Consider the following 19,925-nt stretch of genomic DNA (forward strand, 5'->3'; position numbering starts at 1 on the left):
GAGTGAATGAAAACTAAAGAGATCATGGAGTACTGTATATTGTCTCCAGGGTAAGATGTGCTGAGAATAATAATACCCTCCTCTACCTGAATAAACAAGCCGATACCCGGGAAGGAAGGCTGTGCATGACTGAATAATTGTCTAAGGTATTTGGTCAATAGAGTCAGTGCATCTGAATGACACGGAGAAAACATCTTTCCAAACTTGGCTTATTTTTCTCCCATAAGCAGATTAGGGGATTGACTCATTAGCAAAATAGTTTCAACACCTGATTTTGAGAGGGCTGCTCTTCTAGTTCATTCTGAGAATCCTTCCGCATAATTCAAATGAAGATTTTCACATAGAGTATGTAAAGCCATCAGGAAGCAACATGGTTCTTATGACACTGAATTTATAAGCAACCAGTGATAGAGATAGGCTCAAAAACCTTCATTATGGACAGACTGGTCTGATGAATAATATAAGCTTCTACAAGATGAAACACCACTAATCGACATGCTTTTATTACATACTTTGGTTTTAACATGACCCTATCATTGTCCTATGGAATACAAAAGAATATAAGGCACAATCTATAGCCAGAAGGATATATAATTCTTGGATAAGCAAAGCCTAAAATATTAATTAATTGGCAGAAAAGGCCACCATATGATATGACTTAATGTGTTGATACTGTATTTCTCAAAGTTACCCAATCATGAGAATTACCTGGGTTTCTTTTATAAAAACACACATTTCCAGGTCCAGTCACGGAGATTCCAACTCACTACATCGAGGTGTAGCCTGGGAATTTATATTTTTAATAAGTGCCCAGTGAATTTTATGATCGGGCAAGCTTGGAAATATTTTTCTGAAATAATAAAGCCATTGCTTCATTAACTGTAAAAGGATTTGGAGAAAGTCAAGTTCAATGTGGGGGGACAGCATCAATAAAAGCTTAATAAAATATGTCATTCTTTTTCTCATCTCATCCACACTGCCGAGCTTTTCTAATGAATGCTGCTGTCTGCCATCTGACCATCTCTCCTGTCCTTAACCTGCAGCAATCTGGATTTCGCCCTCCCTATGTACCCTTCACCCTGAATTCCTACTCCTCACCATCTAATCGCAGAAGGGTCTTTTCTCTTCTCTGTTACTTCTCAGAAGCATCTGATGGAGAAATTCTTCACTCTTTTTTCTTTCCTCTGACCCCACACTTCCCTTATTCGCCAACCTCTCCTCTTTTTTATGTTTCCTAAAGTTCCTGTGCTCTTTTTCTAAACTTTTTTTTCAAAGATACTAATTTACCTAGCTATATGTCTTCTTCACAAAGGTCTCTAGCATGTTTTAAACCAATCCTTGGATATTCTATACTGCAGGGTATTTCTTAAAAATTTTGTTTTTTTCCCAACCGGATTGGCATTTTTGGAGAGAACAGCTACCTTGAATTAAACAATGATTAGCTTTGGCAATAATAGTGCAAATAAGATGCACGTTAATTAGTGTGTCCATTGCTCTTTTCTACCATAGACATATTGCTATAGTTTGGTCTATAGTCTTGAAATATGCACATATTGTATTTAAATAAAACAGACACATTAAACATATCTTGTTGTGCAAACCATGCTAATACACAAATTCAGTGCTAATACAGTTATTGTTAAGATCACTGAGTATGATCTATGGTTCTCCTGATAAGTTATCTGATTTTTAAAAATGGAATTCTTTAATAATTCTTGCTGACAGCTCAATTCCATAGGTTTTAATTTTTACATACAGTTCAAGGCAAAGTATTAGTAACCTATTAAGTGCGGTTAAAATTTGCTCTTCAAAAACTTAAATTTGGTTACCAAAGGGGAAACGTTGCGGGGAGGGATAAATTAGGAGCTTGGGATTAACAAACATGTACACACAACACTGTATATAAAATAGATAAACAACAAGGACCTTCTGTGTAGCACAGGGAACCCTACTCAATATTCTGTAATAATCTATATGGGAAAATAATCTGAAAAAAATGAGTATATGTATATGTATAACTGATTCACTATGCTATACACCTGAAACCAACACGACATTGAAAATCAACTATACTCCAATAAAAATTAAAAAAATAAATAAATGCATAAAACACAACACAAAACTAGCATTTATTAAGCCCCTCATAGCCTCTGCTAAAACATCTGACTACCAACCATTGCTTGGTTATTTGCTTGGCTCCTCCACGTGTGACAAGGACACAGACTTTGGGAGAAGAACAGTTGGTTACCACAACATCACCAATGAAGTCTTGAGCAGGCATAGTTTTCAATTGTAGCTGTTATTATTGGGATCAAAAAAAAAATCATAGGCTTACTGTCAGATTTTGACTTTATCATTTTGTTTCTGGATAATTGTTAGGTTGCTATTATTTCCTTTTTTAAGATTTGCTCTTCCCCAAGTCTATTAATCGTCTGCAAGTGGCCTTAAGTCAGTCACAGTCAAATCCATGTGGGATCTCGTGCCTCGGAAGGCAGAGAGGAGCCTTAGCATCAATGAAGAGTACCTGACCCAGCTTCCAGGACTGGGTCCGTGAGCACCAGCTTTCAGGCCCGCGACAGTTTTAATAACTCACACACATAGTCAGATATGTACCACTGACATCTCTGGAAAGAGCACTGGGATTTGTGGTGAAGACCCAGCCGAGGCTACAGATCTTTTCTGAATCACGCCACCAAAGAGCTTACAGTTTCATGAAGCGCTTCTCTGTAGAAAACAACCCTTGGGAAAATAAAAACATCGTAGTTTCTTGTTTGGGTTGTTTTCTTTGTTTCTTTGTTTTTGTTTTTGTTTTTTGACTTCTTTCATCTTTCAAGACAAATGATAAAAAAATAATTTTCAAATAAAGTATGTGTGAGTCTTCTTGGCACTGCCTTTCTTTGCCAGGTTGAAGCAATTCCTCACGTAAACTCAAGTGCTCCGACACCACCTCAAAGTGACCTGCTCTTGGACTTCAGCATAAAGAACCTTCTGGTAGACCCTTCCCTGCCCAATAACAACTTTCAAAAAGAAGTAAAACTAAAAACATAAATGTTGAGGTGGGGGAGTGGTAATCAGTAGCTACCAAAGAATATGGGCGAAGATATTTTAAAAATACATTCATGTATCAGGCAAGCCTTCATTAGAGCTGGGAAATATCTTTTCTTGCTTGAATACCCTATAGTCTGTGACTGAAGAATTCTTCTTAGTTTAATATCTCTATGCTTGCCCGCTTAAAAGCAGAAGAGACCAAAAGTATACTCAGTTCCACTCCAGCTGGGTGATACTGGATAAGTAGGAGAACCAGCATTTCTTGACCACCCGCTGTATTATCTGATACTTTGCCTTCTTTATCTCATTTTATTCTCACTATAACTTTATATGGTACGGATTTGTATTTTATATTTTACAAATGAAAAATGTAAAATCCAAGAAGCTTCAATAAATGATCTAAAGTCCCCAATTACTAAGTCTGGATTCAAAGCAAGGTCTATATAAATCCCAAATCCATGATTTTCTAACTTTTCCATCTATTTCTAAGGAAAAAAATAGTTACGTTTGCTAATTCACCTGGACTTTTTAAGGATTAAAAAAATGTGTATGTGAAATAGCAGGTTAGGGAATTTTGGCACCGTAGATCTGTATATAATTTGCAGTAAATTTCCTCTCTCCTCCCCTTCCCTTCCCTTCCTTTTTCTTCTCCCGGTTCTTTCCTTCCTTCTTTCTGAAACACATGCATACTGATAACATAGGACCAAAGACATATTTTCAACAACATAATGCAACCAAAACACTTGTTTCTTAGAGTCTTTGCTAATCTATATTAATTTTGTATTTTTTCCAGGTTAGTCATCCATGTTTCCCAGAAAATATCCAATGAAAGCAAGAAGAGTCATAGCTACACCACCAGTCACCATTTGAAAATCTAGCTAAGAAAATGAGCTTGCTTTAAGTCAACAACTTTGCTTCTCTGAATTAATATTGCCAACCTTTCCAAATATTCCTAAGACCTATGATACAAAAAAGTTAATATTTGTTTAATTGATTTGATCAATAAATAGCTATGGTGAACAATGCAATACTATTGTTCTTCCTATGTTATTGCAGGTGTGTTGATGGGGTTCAGAGTGCTATGGGTTTGGATCATAGCAGAGCAAGAAATACAGTTTCTAGCATTCTAAAGCACGCTCAAGGGAGTCATGGCGAATCATAAGACTGTAAACTGCTCAAGGGGCACATAGTGGAAATAAGTCTTTACTGGAGTCAGCCATGAACTGGAAGTCCAACCCTGCCCCTTCCAGGTATGTGACCTTGGAAAGTGATTTAATTTTAAATCAAATAATGTACAAAGCACTTAACACAGCAACTATTATTGTTGCTGCTTTGTTTTTTGTTTTGTTTTGCACTTTTTTTGAATTCCTAAAGATCTCAGTAATGCATTGAAGATGATAGTTTTCGTGATAGCCAAATATTTGTTGGCTGATTTTATTTCCTTGATCAGACTGGCTAAATTCCCAGCCACATCTATATGTGACACTACTGCAGACAGTAATTTTTTTTTTTTTTTTTTTTTGGGAAAGAAGTTTAGTGGAAGAATGTATCCTCTACCACTTCTGAGTATTCTCAATGTATTTCAACTAAATTTCAAAGCATCCTCACCATAGTTACCCAATTTACCCTTATTTGACCCAGCACAAATTTCTATATCTTGAGAGTTAGCGTAAATGTTTCATAAAGCTGCCCAAACCATATGCGGTAAAAATCAAAAGAGGAGCCAGAAATCAGTGTGCCAGAAATACAGTACCAGCCCAATGCCTCTTATGTTTACTTAAAATTGTTTGTTTTGAGAGCTTATTGGAAAAGAAGATTTTTTTTAAAAAGGAAGGGATAAACTTGAAAGACTATTTGTGATACATACAATATAAGCCTCAACACTAAGAAATTAGAGAAAGCTTCTTGTTAGTGATTTCTTTGTAGTTATAACTGAGATTCAAGAATGTGCAAACAGCCAAGCACAACTATAGAGTTAAAGATTTTGGTAGAATTAACCTTTAAGAATTTAATAATTAACTCTTAAGAATTTAAGAATTAATCCTTAAGAGTTTCTGAGACAAGGAAAAATAACTTTAGCATCCTCTAAGGTCTTATATATTTCTCCTTAAGGTGGGTTAGAATTGCCTGATCAATACCTAGCATGATGCCGTGTTTCCCTTTTTTTTTGGCCGAGCCACGCAGCATGTGGGATCTTAGTTTCCCGACCAGGGATGGAACCCCCGCGTCCCCTGCATTGGAAGCGCGGAGTCTTAACTACCAGACCCCCAGGGAAGTCCCAGGGCTGTGTTTCTTTAGCAGGTTAAGAGGAATACTCCAAATATCTTTCTCTATAATGCTTCGTGGTTACACAATGGAACATGATATTTCATGTATTTTGTATTTTTCACGTAATACTATCTTCTTGATGACTTAGCATTTTTATGTTTCTTGTCCCTAGAACCACTAGGAAAAGTGATGTCATCTGTAGGTGTGGTAGCACATGGTTAGAAAGAAGCAAGTGTAGGGTCCTTCCTCCACCAGTGGCTCCACCACCAGCCTGCCTCATCAGGAAACAGGGGCGATCGCATGACGCAGCAGGTAAACGAGCAGGTCTGTACTGAGTCCCGGTCTCAGAGGTAAACTGGTGACACAAAGCGAGCAGTCCAGGATGCATACCCTAATTATGAATTAATGACGAGTGGTGAGTCAGAATGATGGGGAAATGATCTAACAATCACAAGGGGACAGAGGTGGGTGTGGAGGCTGACGTGTAGAAAAGGAGATCTCACTTGGAGCTTGAAATATAAATCCCCCCCCAAAAAACCCTTAAAGATGACACTTAGCTTGTTGAATCCCTCAGCCTTAGTAGATAAATGAAGCAAGGGTTAAATTTCGCAACTTCTGAGCCCAGAAAGATCAATAGCCTAAGTTACTTGGATCCCTTCTGAAGTGTGTACCTTTTCTTCTCCCTTCCTTCCTCCCGTCATCTTTTTTGCCTGTGACATTTTGCTCCTCACCAAGAAAGGTAATGTGGTTTCTTTAAGAAAATACTTATAGTAATAAAAAATGACTTTAACAGCAAAAACTAATAATTGCTAAGGAGCCAATTAAATTCTGAAAGCGAGATGAAACTCTTCTTATTTCCCCTGGTGATTTTATGCTTTAAACTCGCTTCCGTGTTGGAGGAGGAAAAAAAAAAAAGAGAGAAAATATAATTTCAGAAGCTGACAGAACTCATTGTTCGAGAAATTTTAAATTCAAAAAAGTTAATAAAGCCCAACTATAAGATGAAGGGAATTTGCATTTCACAGATTAACAACATGTACAGCAAGAAAGGCGATCCGCCTTGCCCCAGGTGATAATTTAAGAAACCTTTGCATATTTTATTTAAAACTGGGCCCAGTTTGGCTGGGTAATAAAACAGACAGATAATGATTAGAAGGTCGCCCCTCCAGGGCACACAGCTTGGGCCCCGGCAAATACCAAACAATGAACCCACAAGCCTGGCTGGCTGAAGATTAGTCTAATTGCCTGCTGAGGGTTTTTTTTTTTCTTTTTTTTTTCTGAAGTTTTTCTCCTCCTTCCCCCCACCCCACCTCCCAACCCGGTTCCCCTACCTTCCTCTTCCCTCCCTTTTCTCTTTTTTTTCTGAAACGCTTACACAGGGTGGTAGTTTGCCATTTGCATTCTTGTTCTTCCTCCTTTCCAGAAAAGAGCAATGCAATCCAGTGCTAACAGGCAGACCCTCTGTCTTTCACTCTCTCTAGGACTTGCCCTTTCTTATCTGTCAGTCATAGGAGGCAACGGCTCTGGTTCCAAATTGTAATCTCTTCCTCAGCCAACTTTTCAGATAATGTTAAAACTTGATTAAAAGAACAGTGCCATTTTACATGTTCAATGAATTCATATTTAGACTGCTCCATAGCGTTTAATAAAATAACACACGTTATGGACATAAACTCACATGCTTCTGAATTTCTAGAATGAATGGATAGTGGCATATGTCATATAAATATTTCTAAGTATTTATGTACAAGAAAATATATATGAACTCTACACATGAACATACATAGCATATACACATGAGCATACAGAATACCTATATATTACAATATGAATATACCCGAACACAACTCTGTATATTAATTGTATTTATCTATATGCATTTATATGCAAACCCAGAGAAATTCATCCACGTGATCAAAGATACTTCACAGATGGCCACTTTTAAGTGAATAAACACTCGTGAAAAATCGAGAGTGCCATAAACAGAACTGACATTTACTCATTTATTTTTAGAGGTATAATATTTGTATTTAATTAGGTATGATGATACTTAAAAAGGGAGTAGAAATGACCTATCCCATCTTTTGAAAAGGCAATAAAGTTTTGGAAATAAGAGCGACCTCCTCATTTCTCTGTCAAAATCCTGGACCAGCAAAATGAGACTTTTCTAATAAGTGGGAGAGGTCATGGCAAGGATGAGCAAGGGATGGAGTCTTGTGATTTGAGAAACAGAAATCACTACGGTTTTGACTATGGGAACTGAGAACATATGCACATTATTGTATTTAAATATACACACATGGAGGCTCACACAAGTTTGATAATAGAAGTTCTGAGATTACTCCGATATACAGTTCTTTTAAAGATCTTAGTTAATAGCTGACTGAATTAAGTTGGATTTTAGGAAGTATTATTTGATGGAATACAAGTCTCCCTCGTGGCCCCAACACTCAATGGATCAAATTCAATAGATGATGATGATACATCAGATACACAGATTATACATAGATAATTTAGACCTAAGATATGTATAGTTATATACAGTTTATCTTTTACTGTATAATTTTATGTATAATGGGTGTACTGTATGTAGGAACCAAGTGCTAGCAATAATGCACACATATGTGAATACCTAAACATAAATACTTGGTTTATGGTATTTTTTCCATTTCCTGATACTTTTCACAGAATATGAAATTTATTAAAAACACAAGGAAGCCTATATAACTCCCTAGTGACTTTCCAAAAGGGGGAAAATTGTGACCAAAAAAATCCCATTAGATTCAGATATGAAATAAATAATAAATTAAATGTATAAGGTATTTTTATTCAAGGAAGACTTGGACAAACGTTTGAAACCTTGAGAAGGAATCCACTCGACACTAATATTTGTTATTTAATATTGACTCTACAACAATAGAACAATAAATTTTAAATGAAAAGATAAGTAAATGAAAGGGAAGTGCAAGATGAGTAATAATTGAGAATGAACTCATATTAACAGAATCACCATCCTCGCAAAAAGACCCTACAGTCAAGTCCTGCTGACTGAGGAAAAAATAATTTTTAAGGAATAACAATGTTGGCAATGGAAACTTCAAGTGGAAAGAATTAACTACTATGCAAATACTGTTTATAAATTGTTCACATGAAGAAAATTCTCTAGGTACGTGTTATGCAATCAAATAGTTAATACATGTAGTCCAGGCAAAAAAGAACTTGAGACAGTAGAAGTAGAAGGGAAATTTTTTTGAATATAATTAATTAAAGCACTTTCTTCATTTTATTATCAATTCAAAAAAATTTTTTGAACTTTTTTTTTGTCTTTCATTAGTCACAAGTGGTGTCTGTAAGCAAAATTGAAGCATATAGGAACCAGTAAAAAAAAAAGGAGATCCAACACAGACAGAAAACAAACTTAAGGTCACCAAAGGGGAAATGGCGGGGAGAGATAAATTAGCAGTTTGGGATTAACAGTTATACACTACTAAACATAAAATAGACAAATGACAAGGTCCTACTGTATACCACAGGGAACTATATTCAATATCTTGTAATAACCTATAATGGAAAAGAATCTGAAAAAAGTGTATATAAATATATATATATATATATACACATATATATAAAACTGTATATATGTATAACTGAGTGGGTACATGTATACGTATAACTGATTTGCTGTACACCTAAAACTAACACATCATTGTAAATCAACTATACTTCAATTTAAAAAAAACTCTCTATATAAATACTAAAGATTTTTGAATATGAAAAAAACAAAAGGAGCTCCAAGATCACTAGCCATTATTTCTTCAATTTATGGGTAAAGAAACTAACGCTCAGAAACTTCAGAAACTAATATCATTCGGTTAGTTGAAAAACTCGAACCCAGTTTTCTGACTCCCAGTGAACATTTCCCCATAATCTTAAAAAAAAAAAAAAAGGACTACATATTTGAATTTTACATCAATGCTTGAAGGTAATATAGCCTTCATTTAATTTCAAGAACCCAGTTTGAGTCAATGTTAATATATAGACCCATATTTATAACAGGAGGGCTACAGTCATCAATTACTACACTTCAGTGTTAAAGTTTAAATAGAATTTGATTCATGCAGTAAATTAACTAAATTATGTAAATTAGTCCTATTTGCCCTTCAAAGCTAAGCTAGCATATAATTAATCATTCAACAATGGAGAGTGAGTGGGCCTGAGTTCTAATCTAGACTTTTTTGTGTGAATCAGTTGTATGACCTTGGGCATGTTTCTTAACACTCTAGTTTCCTGTAAAAATCAAATAGTATCCATAGTAGCACACCTAGTAGAATGGTTAAAATAAAATATACAGAACCAAGTGCTGAAGAAGATGGCCAGCAACTAGCTCTCTCACACCTCCCTGGTGGGAATACAAAAATGTACAACCACTCAGGAAAACAGTTTGTCAGTTTCTTATAAAATGGATCATATATTCATCATATGATCCAGCAATCACACCCCTGGGTATTTACCTTAGAGAAAGGAAAACTCACACTCACAAAAAAATACCTATACACGGGTATAGCAGCACTATTCACCATTGCCCAAAACTGGAAAAGAAGGCAACTGATAAATAAACAAATAAATACATACATAATGACCTCATGAGATATGTACCATAAAAGAAATGAACAGTATGTAGAAAGAAATAAACTCTCTGAGAAGTGAAACTAAGGTGTAGAGTGGTGTAGAGTGGTGTAAAACGGGCTGGAGGGAGAGACAGAGATTTGAGAAGGCAGGACTTCATAGTCATCTTTTTTTTTTCTTCTATTGCTGTTTTTATTATTTTAACCTAAGTTTTTTTTTTTTTTTGAACATCTTTATTGGAGTATAATTGCTTTACAATGGTGTGTTAGTTTCTGCTGTATAACAAAGTGAATCAGCTATACATATACATATATCCCCTTCCTCTTGAGTTTCCCTCCTCTCCTCCCTATCCCACCCCTCTAGGTGGTTACAAAGCACCGAGCTGATCTCCCTGTGCTATGCAGCTGCTTCCCACTAGCTATCTATTTTACATTTGGTAGTGCATAGTCATCTTAAAGATGTAGGTCTTTATTCTAAAAGCACTGGAAAGTTGCTTCAAATTTAAGTAACTTTTAAGTATCACCTTAAATATAAGCTTCCTTTTAATATATTCAAAGGATCATTCTGGCTGCAAAACAGATGGGAGGGTACAGGGACCAAGAAGGTTGTAACAGTGCAATAGGTGAGGGATGGTGGTAGTTTGAAGAGGGTCTGGTGTAATGGACAGATAGGAGATCTACTCTAGCAGAAAAATGGACTGGACTTCATGAGAGAGCCTATGAAAGAAAGATCTATCAGGTGTAACTCCCAGCATTCTGATTCAGGCAATGTAATTGATTAAGCCATTTACTGAGATATTTTTGTTTCTGTTTTCTTGCCATGAGTGGGCATTATTTATAAGTAATCTATTGGGAAAATTAACACAGTGCAGTCAAGGTGATTGCCTTCAGAAAACATAAGGAACTCAGTTATTTTGAAATCTCCTTAATTATTTTTTCCTTAATAGAGCTTGCAAAATCTTGAACACGATGTGCTAACTTAACTGATCCCACTTAATTAATACCTCTCCATTAATTCCCCTTTTCTTTAAGAAAGAAAGTGGCAGATTTTTTCTGCCCATAACGTCGTAAGAACCATTCTTGTAACACCCATCATTAATTAAAAATGGGAGTAGATAAAAATGGACACGCCAAGCAGAAAGTCATTCCAAGTTGATAATTCTCTATGATTTGGGGTTGGGAGAGAATAGAAGGTAATTGTTTCAGAGTCTTTAAACACCTGGAGCATGGTGTTATTTATGACCATTTGAGAAAAGACAAATGACTTTTCCTGAGAACTCCTGCAGTGAAGGTAGATAACTCCTTCCACTGCTCTGTCCACTCATTATTACTGAAGGCTCGTATGTCTTTTAAATGTGGGGGAGGGTTGCATGTGTATGTGCTGCAGAGGGTTTAGGAAGGGAAGGGGGGATGTACAAAGTCATTCCATTCCTTATTCAAAAGTCGAGATCTAGAGGGAATGGCATGTTTTTTCTCTTCCCTTCCTTTCATTCTTCTTTCCTTCCTTTATCCCTTCTTCCTTCCTTCCTTTGCTTTTCTCCTCCTCTCCCTCCTCCCCATGATTGCCAGTCTCCCATTTCTGCACTTCACTTCCTCTTCTTTTATTATTTTCTTTTTCAACTTCATCCAAAGTATGCCTTATGTCTGGAGTAAAACACAGTACAATTAATGAGAAATAAAAATACAAGCTAAAAGTTATGGCACTGGGCACAGTACTTTTTATATATTATCTTTTGACAAAGTTTGCTGATCTTTGGCATATGCTATAATCCTCTAATGCCAAACAGCCGTTGTTTCAGAAAATGCAGGGTCTTTTTTTTTTTTTAAGTCAATTCAGTAAAAAGTACTCCAAACAATTTTGCAAACAGATTGAATGATTCTCTTTCTAAATGATTATTTAGGTTTCACAGAGACATACTCTTATTATATTGGTTTTAGGAAAGTGTGTGGTCCTGTTTTATTATTTGAAGATAACATGGGTAAAATCCTCTGTTACTGGATCCCTCTTTTTTCTCTGATGGGGGGAATTTAATGTTTGAGTAATTTACAGGCATTTATGGGTAACACCTGGTTTTTGGTTTTGGAAGTCCTCATAGGAATTGCCACAAGGAATTTGCAACTTGCCTGAATTGCATTATTGAATCATACTCAGGAAGTAAACAAAACCACTTGGTGCTTTGATAAGAGGTAGTTGTAACACTCAGAAACCAACATTCCTACCATCGGTGTCTCCTCAAATCCTGGAAGAGGATATGAACCCCTACAGGTAGTCTGGAATTGAAGGCAGCAGCATCTTTGTCATTTTGTTTTCAAATAGTCCTGAAAAGTAGTGTGATGGCCATAGATTAGTGGGAAGTAGTACCTAGAGACGTCTTAAACAGCTGCTCACCTTAAATCGTTTGCTCCTCCGGAAACTATTATAGCTGGCGTGATTTGTAGTGGGAAGACTTATCCGGCCCACAATTTCTTGTAAAGCTCTATCCAGCTCTAAGCATGTAATTCTCTAAAGCTACTGTTCTAGATAGAGTCTGGCACGTGAAATAAGGAATTGGATTGAAGAAATGAATTTCAGATGGTTTCCATCTAACATTATTGAAGGGCCCAAAGTATATCCCCAAATGTCCAGCTAAAACTTTTACTTTACTTTACTTTAGATTCATAAACCCCACTTAGTCTAGGGAGTCCTCTTTTCAAATGCACATACAGTTGAAAAGTCTAACTAACATGTTAACAAATAGGCATGGTTAATATCATCACATATTTTGGTTTACCAGAATCCAAAAATTCTATGAAATAAGACACCATCTTCACCTTCCAAGTATTTGAATATTAATACAGGTTGGAGAGAGGACGGAAAACTGAATTTCTCATACCGTGCTAGTGAAAGTATTAATGGCACAACAATTCTGGAGGGCAATTTAAGTATTATATGTTAAGGGGCTTAAAAATATGCTGTTGATCTGGTAATCTTATAATTTATCTTATAGAAATAAACAAGGATACAAGAACTTAATATATTTATTCAAGCAACTTTGAAACTCATATATACACACACATATACACACTCACAATATGGAAAGAAACAAACTAAATCCCTAATGAGAAGATGTTGGTTAAATACATTATAATAAGCACATCTATGGGAATCTTGCCTAGTTGAAAAAAATGTGTAATAACATAGAAAAAATGCTCACAGTATAATAATATTTAACATTTATTGAGTTCTTATCATGCAGAAGCACTGTTCTGATTCCTTTATGTGTGTTTTCTCATTTCCTCCTCACAATAATTGCCAGATGAATAAATGTGCACATGGAGTCAAAGTAACTTGCCCAGGATTACCCAGCTGGTAAGTGATGAAGAAATAACAAAAACCCAAATGGTTTGAGTCCACAGGCCTTGTTCTTACTTATTAAAATATTGATAGTTTTTCTTAAAAGTACAGGGGATTTGAAATTTGGTCTTTGTAGTTTCCACATTGTCTAAAATTTCTACTCTACAATCACTATTTTATAATCAGGAAATTGTCACTGAATAATTCAAGTTTTGAGAAGACTTTAATAGGTCAATAGTGTCCAACAATCATCCATCACCACTGAAAATATCATTGAAAGCTATGCAAGATACTTCTCCACATACCCTATAACTTGCCTTCCCATACTCTCTCTTTTTCAGTTAACTAATGATTCTTCTTCATTTGACCTCTGAAAGCTCCTGCTGATTCTTTTGTACTCATTATTCTCTTCTCCTAAAATGACTACCCAGTACTTTCTCTAAGAGACAAGCTTAGTGCTCAATAATATCCGTGTTCTCCTCTACTTTCTTAGCACACTGCTGGCCTCCATGTCCTAGACGCCCACGTGGGGGCTATGGTGCATGACTCAGTCTCACCAATGAAACATGAGCAGAAGTAAGACAGAAGACAGGTACATGATCAGAAGTCATATGTGAGGTGTTTTGGGATACACATGTCTCTCTACACTCTCTTTTCTTATACTTGAATGAAATTCAGTAGAGGAGTCCCAAGACCACAGAAGGAGATGGAAGGAGCTTGCTTGCCTGCTGAATGCAATAGTAAAATCTCTCTGTTGACCTGTGATGAATCAACTTAATCAAGAATTAACACTTCACTATGTTAAGCCACCAAGATCATGGGGTTATTATAGTAGCTTATTCTGACCAAGACCCCTATCCATCTTCCAAACCTCAGATCAACTGCCTACTAGTTCTATTATCATCTGTAAAATGGGTATTTTCATTCTGTAGGTCCTCAACAGTGATTTTCTAAGTTCATATGCATAAGAATCAACTGGATTTTTATCTGGTAACACACTTGATAGATCTTCCAGTGAAGCTCTTAAATATACATGCATACCATCTCCTGCCATTGTTACTGGTAGCAGTTCTATTCTGGAGCCTCATCCAAGTTCATCTGGGATGCTAAATTCCAGGTGGTAGGTGATGATTGTCAAAATAATCAGTTTGCTCTCAGGAGCAAAAATAAATGACAAAGACATTCATAGTTTGTGCAAAGTGGGGTGAAATGAATTACGGAACTTATCTGTCACCCTTCTCTCAGCTCCGATAACCCTGCTGCCCTTAAGGAGAAAAAAATACCAAGGCCCAGCTGGGGATTAAAAGCCAGCCTCCCAGGCCCCCTGCGAGTTTTATACCAGCAGCTCTCCCAGGCACAGACCCTACAGAACTCAGAATCCATGCCCTCGGGGCCTGGCCCTGGCAGTCTGACTGGATTAGAAGAGAATGCAAATCTGACTCCACCAGGAAGAAAATACAAGGAATCAGGGGAGCAGGCGCCCCTCTTCTCTGTTGCTGGGAACAAGCGCTACAGTTTGAGAGGCACAGATGAACAGCCCTTGTAAAATTCCTTCTCCACTTGCCAAGCTCTAATTTAAGCTGGAAATTCAACTTATCTCTGTGCCCGTTCAGAAGACCGTGGTGGAGCTAGTGGGAGATTTATTTTTAGTGAAAGTGGAAGTGGGAGCGCTGTGGGGAGGACAGCGGAGGAGGGACCCACTGGCGGGAGTAACCACAGAGCAGGCACGGGGGTGCGGAGAGCTCCCTGCACTGCGCCTCCTGCTACAGCATCTCTTTTAACAAGGTCCCCCAGTGTCGCAGGGTTTTCCTACAGGGCGGAGAGGATAGAAACGTGACAACAGCTTCATGAGAGGCCAATGTGCAAGATGAAGGCTTTGGGCTCCCGTGCCTACAGCGCCCGTCCTGCTGCTTGTGGTGGCAGTTAAGTCCCCACCGCTCCCCTTCAGAAAAGGAAAATGCAAAGGACCAGTTCCCAGCTCCCATACGTGACTCACAGAAACCAAGGACCCAGGCCTGTGAACTGTCCTCCAGTCCTGCCTTCTGCCACTATTTCTCTCTGACCTCCGGCGAATCATTTAACCTCTCTGGGCCTCGGTTTTCTCCTTGGTTAAATAAGGATAAGAACAAAGTTTATCTCTGCTCACCTCACAGGACCATTTGAGGATGAAATGAGCTGAGCAATGGGATTAAATAATACTTTGCTCCTAGATTTCTGGGGAAGGGTGAAGCTGCCAAAGGACCCCAACAAATTCAGTGCACCTGACTTGAAGCTCTCAAAGAGGCCAAGCCGAAAGTCCCCTTCATCTCTGAAGCCTCAGCATTAGCCTGATGCCTAGAATAATAAGAGCTGTCCTTGCTTGAATGCTGTCTTGTGGACCATGCCCTGTTCTTAGCAGTCAATGAACAATGTCTCATTATAAACCTGAAAAAAAAACATATGAGGAAGGTACCATTATTATCCTCATTTAAGGAAACTGCACAAGTTGTCAACACAGCTGCAAGAGAAGGGATCTAGGTCCCTGCTCTTGGGTCTGGAAGGACCTGGTCTTGTTTCAACCAATAGAATAAGGCAGAAGTCAGGGTTATATCCCCAAGGATGGGTCATGAAAAGCAATGCAGCTTCTAGCTTGTCTTCTGGCGCATTCCTATACAAAGCCTGGGCAGCTATATGAGGAGTATGACCACCTTGAAGCCGCCACTGTGGGACAAGGTCCAGCCACAGGGAGAGGCCACAGGGAGGTGCTCTGGTGAGCAGTTCCGGTCAGTCCAGCCCAGCCCGGCCCTGGCAGTTCCAGCTTTCAGAGGATTTTGAGAGTCTTCAGCCATCAAGTCACCCTCAGGCTCCAAGTCTTCCCCTCTGAGACCACAGCTATCATGAAACAGAAACAGCCATCCCTGCTGTGCCCCCTTATCTGAATTCCTGACTCTCAGAACCCATGAGCAGAGGAAAGCAGTTGTTTAAAGCCACAGTGTTTGGGGGTAATTTCTTATACAGCAAGAGTAACTGAGACAGAAAGCAAAGAGAGGTTTAGGCCTAGGGCCGTGAGACTCATAGCTTGAGAAGCCAGGATTCCCCGGCATGTGACCCCAGCACTCACAATCTTAATCAGGCTCTTCTGCTTCACCAAATTCGTTGTGTCCATGGATGTCCACGGAATGGGTGAAAAAGAGCTCTGGTTAATAACAATTACTATTAATAACAACAACAATTTTTATTGATTTTTGTAAACATACAAATATTTAAATTATAAATTATTTAAACATTTTTGTTTACACAAATCAACCAAAAAGAATTACTACAGCTATTCTCAGATAACACCTCATAGGTAATAATTATGCTTTTAGAAACTGGAAACAGTGATAAAATGCATGAACTCTGCACAATACAGCCACATCTAGATGGACAAAAGGGTTCACAGATTAGCATGCCAAGGTCAGTCCAGTGTTTAAACCCAAATCTGGACTTTTCTCAGATAACGAGTGGCCTTTCTTCTCAAAGAAAATTCAGCAAAAATCTTCTCTCCTTTTTTTAAATATCCTATAATCCTTACCCTATCATACAGTGTAGTATGGAACATCATAGTACAAGCCAACCAACCATATAAAATGGTCGTGGGTTAAGGAGTAAGCCCCACCCTCACAGGAGTCAACATTATTATTGAGGATGCTGACAGTGAGAATGGTCCTCCCTGCACTCCGGTCCAGCAGCAAGTAACACTACATTCCCACAATCTGAAGAGGAAATAAAAAGCTTCCTCACCTCCTTCAGTTTCACAGCCCACTGAGAGTCATGGTTTTTTAACTTCCCATTAACAAGTGGGAGAATCCATATTACAATATTGGTACTGGTTTCCCTGAACCTCCGGAAGAATACTGAGTGTATGTGTTGTCTCCACTCTAAAGAAGAAAATCTTATCACAATGTATCTTAATTATGGTGCATCCCTAAAGTCCAGAGCAACCTGTCAGCTTATGATTTCTTAAAGGGGTTATGGTCAAGATGCTGTGAGCCTCAGACGGCAGGAGCGCCCCTGGTTTTCCAGTGCAGATGTCTGTCCCACTGAATCCAAGGAGATCATATTAATTTGGACTCCCTAATTTGACCACTCGCCATATGAGCCACAAGACACTGCGACATTAGTTGCTCAAGTCTTGTTTTGTGAATATCTGTTCCTAAGCTCTTCACTTTCCCTCTGCATGGAATGTCCCCTGTACCCAGACCTCTCTGCTGGTCCAAGTTCTGTCCTTTTTGTCCGGTCTTGTTCGGGTTCAACAATTGCCACCCAACATCCCTCTCCGAAATACCTTTGTCTTCTGAATTCCAGCAACATTTGCTCTAGATATCGTCTGCATCTGCCATTTTTCCTATAACATGCGTCCCATGTCATTGCCATCACAGACATCCTTCTTTTCACATAAATGACAAGCCATGTGAGGAACAAAGAACCATCTGAAATTGTATAGTATCACTGGCGATTGTGGGTTTGGTAGGTGTCCACTGTTTGGTGGTGAACAGAGAATATGAGGAAAGGTCCTGTAGCAAGGTAGGAAGGGGATCAGGTGGAGAGATAAAAATGGGGGACTCTAATCCTTGCTCTGTAGTAGTTGATAGACTGTGGCCAAGTCAGTCCTGTGTTGAGAACTCAGCTTCCTTTTCTATAAAAACCTTGGCTTGGACAAGATGGCCTCTGAGTCCCTCTGAATGCTACTTGGAGGTCTACTGGTAAGTGTGCAAGAGGCAAAGAAACTTTTCCTGCTTTAGGATTGCATGTTTATTAGTTAACATATACTAAAAGAGATACATACTTAAATCTCAGTGACTTAACACAATAGGAGTAAATTTCTTGTTTGTGTACAATCTACTCTGTGGCAGGAGCTGGGCTTTGCTCCACACAGCCAGTCAAGGGCACAGACAGGTCAAGACTCTTCCAGATTCAGTGTGGTTTCCAAAATCTCCCTGGGCACAGACATCAGGAGAGGAGAGAGAGGGTCCTCCATGAAAATAGAGTTGCCAGATAAAATACAGGATGCCCAGATGAACAGTGAATAATTTTTAGTATAAGTATGTGTCATGTAATTATTTGAAAATTCACATTTATTGGGTATTCTGTTTTTATTTGTGAAATCTGACAACTCTGCTGGGAAGTTTTTATGTGTCAGGCCTTAAACTGGTGCTCATCACTGCCACTAATCTTCCATTCATCAGAACTCTGTCACATGACCCTACCTAGATACAAGGGATGCTGGGAAGTGTAGCCCCAGCTGGGCAGCTTCTTCTCAGCAAAAATCTACACCTACTGTTTTATGTTGCTCTAGAGCAGACTAACCACTTACGCCACTGCAAAGTATTACTATCAACCTGGCTGACTCAAAGGGAAAATAAATAGTATTTTAAGGTATTTTTCTCAAATAATCTCAAAGACTTGACATTTTTAAACATAAATGGACTGAGGCTAAAATTGAGAGAAATAGGAATTTTATCCCATTCTGAGATCAAGGAAATGGAGCTTTACTCTATCAGGACAGTTTACTTACCAAATAGAGAAAGAAATCAGGATCAATAGTCAGGTCTTTTTTTTGTTTTCATTTGCCTAAGTTAAACTAAATTAAATGTTAAATCACATACATTGCCTCTATTTACATACTATATTCTCATTCAAAAGACTCCAGAATGTCATTTTGATTCAATGAAACTGATTGTTCTCTATATTAATCCTGGGGTCCTATCTTTCCTTTATTTCCTCCATATTATTATTTTTTATTGAAGTGTAGTTGATGTACAATATTATATGTTACAGGTGTACATTATAGTAATTCACAATTTTTAAAAGTTAAAAACTCCATTTATAGTTATTATAAAATTTTGGCTATATTCCCTGTGTTGTACAAAATATCCTTGTAACTTGCCCCGTATTATTTGGATTGACACCTGGGCAATATAGTAAGAAATAAGATGAACTCTCATTTTGCAAATCAAAAGTCAAAATTCACTGCTGCAGTGTAAACTGCCCAGTTTTCTTCTTTGCTCTGAAGGCTATACCAGGACAAAGCCATTACAATGTGCAAACATCTGAGCTACCGTGGCTAGCCCTCCAAGAAATAGAAAAGGCCATAATGCCTGAAAGCTAATGTGGAGTCGGGGATGGATGGGCCAGACCACAAGATGAATGGAAAGCAGTGTGGTCGGTAGAGTGTTCGAATTTTTTTTTTTCAAAGGAATTTTTTACCCCAGGCCAGAAGCCTTTGTGTCAGGGAGGCTGTCTCATTTCTCTGCTCAAAGGCTGTCAGAGATGACTGAGATTTGAGAGCAGCTTCTGACGTTGACCAGGTCAAAGAGGCAGCACTGCCAACCATCAGTCACTGCATCAGCGGTGAGCTGCGGAGACACGTGAGCCCCACCGTGAAACCGGGAAAGCTCTTTTCTCCGGAGGAACAGAGGAGGAGGGGGAGGTGCAGTTGAGAGAAAGGGAGGAAAGGCACAGGTCAAACAGTCACCGTGAAGTTTACCACATTAGTAATCAGCGGAATCAGAGAAACTTTCTCAGTCCCAGCTGTGAGTGTTCCGAAGAAAGAAGTTGACTAGAGGCAAAACTCATATTCGTATTACTGCACTTAATCAATATATAAAACCCTCCCATATACTTTCTCA

At 38.2% G+C, this 19,925-nt stretch overlaps 1 long non-coding RNA gene and 1 pseudogene across 4 annotated transcripts in view; one reads left to right on the forward strand and one right to left on the reverse strand.

Moving 5' to 3' along the window:
* Window positions 1-19,925, reverse strand: part of LOC132374621 (uncharacterized) — a 530,077-nt gene that overhangs the window by 180,332 nt on the left and 329,820 nt on the right. The window lies entirely within an intron of this gene.
* The window catches only part of LOC132374227 (patatin-like phospholipase domain-containing protein 4), a 32,049-nt pseudogene continuing 17,740 nt past the window's right edge, over window positions 5,617-19,925 (forward strand).

Source organism: Balaenoptera ricei, chromosome 11, assembly GCF_028023285.1.
Source record: "Balaenoptera ricei isolate mBalRic1 chromosome 11, mBalRic1.hap2, whole genome shotgun sequence".
NCBI classification, from domain to species: Eukaryota; Metazoa; Chordata; class Mammalia; order Artiodactyla; family Balaenopteridae; genus Balaenoptera; species Balaenoptera ricei.